Here is a 5,468-nt window from a genome sequence, read left to right on the forward strand (position 1 = left end):
CTGAACCCCTTATTTCTTGCTTAAAAATGTTTTCAGAGAGGAAACTTTAGAAATTCTGCAGCCTGGTCCATTGATTATGCTTCAAAGTTACCCATTCAGCCTAATTTCTAGAAGCTCCCCTTTAACGTACCAGTTAAAGAACAAGAAAAGTCCAAGCTGGGCGGCTGTTGGGATGGGTTATACACAGGACTTACCTGCAGGAAACCAGGATTTGTTATTCTTTTCAAGTTATGTTGCATAAGTAGGAATTAGTTGATTTGTGTAAATGACCTAAAATACGTTACGTAAGTAGTGGGACTCAAGTTAAATTTAACAAAAAGCAGGGTATTTACCTAAACCTGACAAAGTAGTTTAGTTGCCTAAACCTAACCAAACTGTGATCGTTTGACAACATTAACAAGAGTCTAAAAGTCATAATATGTTTAACATTTGGCAGCGAGCTTTAATCTGAGAGTCTAATAGTGATTCGTGATGGTTTCTAATACTAATTTTGCAGTTGTAAGACAGTTTGATCAGCGGCTTAAAGTAACGTATTATAACTTCCTGTAGAAAGACACCTAATTGTTGAAACTCGTTCCCAGATCATCACATACTGGCGCTTTGAGTCAGTGGCTCGGGTCACACAATGACCTAAAGTGTCAGTATTTGACGATATCGGGATGAGACGGACGTTTTTGTTGCTTTAATCATTGGCCACAGTCAATTTGATGGCACATTTTGTGACTGATCTGACGTGAGAAGAATCTCCTCAACCATGTGCACAGGAATGTGTTGATCCATATTCAACAAAGGCTGAGCTGATCACTGAGGTCTAACCCGATTCTGCATTTACCCCCCACAGTCACTACACTTAAAGTGTCTGTACATTACTGAACACACTCACAGAACCACGGTGTGAGCGAAAGATTTGTGGGAAAATGGGCGAGAACTGCAGTCAAGACATTCAAAAATACAACATATGGCACAATACTTGGTGGTTGCCTGCATGTAGTAACTGCCTTCTGCATTCCTGTAAGTAATCTGGTTTCCAAAGGCTGATGATTCCCAAATACTAGACTATTTCTGTGTCAGAGCAAATTGGATGACCTGAGGGAACCGCTGGTGTGCATGCGTGTCTACGAGGGTCCAAAAGTGTTTAGCCTGAAGGTATTGTTGGTGACCTGCGTTTAATCCGTGTACTCCAGGTGCTCCGTCTGCTCCGCCTTAAAGAGGGCAGAGGACTTCCCAACGCCAACATTACACAGGCACAGCAGGCAAAAACACCTTTATCTGAAAGACACAAGGCAATCAGACCGAAGGTGCCCTGAAGGTCAAAAATCACAGAAAACACAATATTTCACAAAACACAACAGCATTACAATAAACACAACAACATTTCAGGAAACACATAGAAAACACAACAACATTTGTTGGGGGCCTAAAACAAACACTACTGCAACATAAAAAATGCAAAATAACACACATTTACTAATATGTAAATAATAACATTTCACATGTAACAACTTGATTTTCCCCATTTGAAATTAACTTTTTGTTCGTTTGGACTGACAGGTTGAATAGCCCTCCCTCATTACTGTTGCCGAGGTGCCCATGAGCAAGACAACTAAACTCCAGCAGCTTCAGCAGGCAAAAGATGAGACTGTGGTGTGACTGGGCAACCTCCAAACGTGATTTCTTGGGAAGAACATTCACACTCATTGACCTTGGTTAGTTGACACAGAAACAGATATAACAGCAAATAAACCACATGTACAAATGAAAGAGTGCCGTGTGCTAAATACGCAAAAACACAGACGCATACAGACGAGACACGCTGTGTACGGCGACTTGAGAACTGGAAAACACGCGGGCACACTGACACAAATGCTGACATTAAGATAGACAGTACTCATGTATCTCCTGCTAGTTTACATGTGGTGGAGGCTTTTATCCAGAGGTCCCTGTGGTTCTGTGTGTGTATTTTTAGCACAGGAGGCCTCAGTGGGAATAAAATAAAAGGTTGGAATATGTAAGATTGCGAGCATTAGCTAGATGTAGCTCCTGTGAGGGATACGCTGAAACATACACACATAAATAAACTTTGAACTGTCGACACGCACGGGGAACATAAAAGGGATAAAGTACCCACATGTATAAAAAGATACGATATAAGCAGGATCAGCAGGAGGACTGGCAGCTTTTATATTGCATTTTTCAATTGTATTAACTAGAGTTTAATAAATGTGCTGCAATTTCAGATTTGGTGGAAATGTTTCAGAACAGATTTTACATTGAAAGTGATGCAGAGTTGATTCTTGATCCTCTCACTGCATAGTCCCATTTTGTAGATTAGATTATCTATCATCTAACTCTTATCCCAGCTAACAAAATTAGCAGTCAAAAAAAACATATGGTGGTGACATAAAGTCGTCGTCTTTGTGAATGGGTGCAGCAGAAATTATAAAAAGGGATATTTTTCATTAGAACATGTGAACCGTCCCCATTCAGTGAGTGCAAGACAACAGTTAACAGGGTAAGAATCTAAAGAAAAGACCAGCAGCAGGAAGAAGAGGGAGGAAAAAGAAAAAAAAAAAAGCAAGAGAGCACAGGTGTGATTCTTTGACCAGGTTATTAGCTATTGTGTGCAGTGACAGCTCTAATGGAAAAAATGACGGGTAACTTAGAAAGAGAGAGATGGAATGTGAAAAGTATGGAGCCTAAACAAAGAGCGGGGATCGAAATATACGAGGCGAATGAAAAAAAAGACAAAAAGAATGTAGGAAAAGATGATGTGGCGAGGAATAGGATATAGGCAGAAAACGGGTGCGGACGATGGAGGATATAAATATGTGATTTGTTGCACAAAGGCCAGAAATGGTGGGGCTGAATTCTTATATATTTTCTGACAGTTTATCAGTTTCCAACATAAATATACCCCGTATTAAATATGTAAGATCAGCCTTGTCCTCTGATGACAATGGAGCGTGCATCGAATATCATCAGTCAAGAACAAAATACCAACGAGGAGAATAATGCCATTTTATATACACCACTTCTTATCAGCAACACAATTGTTTGTCTATACAAAACAAAGGTAACATCCTGTCGTAAATGACCAACAACTGCTAATTTACAGTCACATTCAATGCACCTTGCCGCACACAAACAAACCCTCAGTCTGAAAAGGCTACCCTATCCTATTGCTGTAGGTGTGCTTCGTGCTAACATAAGCTGCTAAAAGACTCTGTTGCTGTTGTCAGGGGCTGTGTGCTTTGTGCTACTGAGCTGCAAAGGGTTGAGTGTGTCAGTGTTGCCAGGTGGGAGATGTTAAACCATTGTACCAGAAGCTGAAAATTATGGTACTTTGGGGGAAATTATAATACCACACAATTAGATAGCCATATTATTACAAATCAGATAATTAACGTCATTTTTGACACACCTACAAATCCACCCACATGCTTTTTTTAAGCATGCTGATGTACCTCATGATGCATGTCGGGTGGTGTCCATTAATCCATCAGTCTAACAGTTTCGGTCATACCCTAAAATTAAACGATGAGAGAGCACAACGGAATGCTTGTTCATATTCTTCGTGGACACAGTTGACAACATGAGGTAGGCTAATCAAATAAATTACTGTGCTCACTTGGGCACTCTTGAAAACATCTTACTGAGAAAGTTCAAACTCCTCCTCCAAGTGAAGCAGCAGAGAGAGAACGACAGCTGTGCTCTTAAACCATGTTCATCATTACAGCCTGCAACAAGCATGACTGGCTTCAAAGAGTTGACCGTGACGCAGGATCGAGCAGGAATCCATGTTTTATTATGCTGATCATGTCAGGAAATGGTCAAATGATTATACATCATGTTGATGGAGGCTCTCAGTCTTCCAGTTGATGGTAAGGCTTATCCAGTTCAGAACTGAAGCAGCCTCTTGGATGAGGGGTTAAACGTCTTCAAGAAACTGAAACATGTCTAGTTGCCTACAATGCAGCACTAAGAAGTATCCTACATCATGGATTTTTGGGGAACTACTGATCATACATCATAAAGAGGCCAACATTTTCGTACAAATACAATAATTGGCGTACATCTGTCAACACTGCAGTATGCAAAGGCAGACAGGTACTTAGGTAGCCTGTCCAGTCTTTTCACACGGGCCAATGAGAGGATTGAAGGAGCTATTAGAGACGCGCTCCAGCCGCAGTTACTGACTTTTTCTCCTTTTATTTGTAAAAGCATTTGCTATATTGATCGCTGTTGGGACGTCAAGAGATTTTCTACAAATAAAAACGATGGTGACGCGATGAAAAGATTATTAAATTAAAATGCTCTTACTTCCTTTTCGCTTTGACATTGACAATAGTGTTTCATTTGACAACACTGACTATCTCGGGTGGAGAATAATAATACAACATGATCTCAACAGTTGCATCTGGTTCAGTTGTGATTCTCACACTTTGGGATTAACTTGTGAACCTCAGCGTGCACTTACGCTCTTCGTATGCCGATGTCAGTTGGTCCATCTGTCATTGCCTGTGTCCAACACTTGGCATAAGCCCAGAGTGAAGTGCCATTAAGTTTGATCTCACATGTAAGTTACTGTGAGAACTCCCCCTGACACTTTATATAGCACCACCAACAGGTCAGAATCACCACTTGTCTCTTTCCTCACGGGGGTGCTAGTGCGGCTCTGGACTCTTGGTCTTGTGAGTTCAGTGCTTCTGGCTGGCACATGCATATTGTACGTGAGCGTGTTCGGTAACACGGCGAAAGATTTACTTGTGCGATATGGTTTTGACAAAAGTAATAATACAAAGAAAATAATACCGGAGGGGAGCAAGCTAGGGAGGAAAGATGTGTGAGTGATCCAGCAAAGAGAGGAGGGAAGGAGGAAGGGTGAGAGTAACAGGGTAAGAGGGAGCTGTCGTTTATTGCTGTGTCACACCAACCCAGACGGCGCTTTTGTTTTTTTTGTGGCCGCTGATCCTTGGGAAAAAAATAGGAAAAGAAAGAAGTTCAACATTAAACAACAGAGAGTCAAGTGTGGAAGAAAAAGAGATTAGGGAGAGAGGGATTTGGGCGGGAGGAAATGAACTAGAAGGGGGAGGAGAGCGGAGAAGAAGGGGGGGGGGGAGTTAATGAAAGAATGAACTAAAGAAAAATTAAAAGTTTATGGAATGGAAGAACAGAGGACGTGAGAGGGGAGGACAGCGAGGGAGAGGCAGAGGAAGGTGAGGAAAGGAAAAAAGGGAAGAGGAAGGAGGGGAAGGAGCGGTGGAGGGGGGGCAGAAGAAGGCGAGGGAGACAGGTGTGATCCTCCACAGCTCGGGTGTTTGTTTAGCCAAAGGCGGCAGCGGTAGAGCAGAGGATTATGGGATTATGGTCAGTGTCGTTGGTCATGTGAGTCGGCGTGGTCTACACTGACCCTGCTTACCTTCCCTCAGTAAGGAAGCTTAGCTTGGCTGAAGGTGAGGTCACACACA

This window comes from Sparus aurata, chromosome 7 (assembly GCF_900880675.1).
Source record: "Sparus aurata chromosome 7, fSpaAur1.1, whole genome shotgun sequence".
Lineage (NCBI taxonomy): Eukaryota > Metazoa > Chordata > Actinopteri > Spariformes > Sparidae > Sparus > Sparus aurata.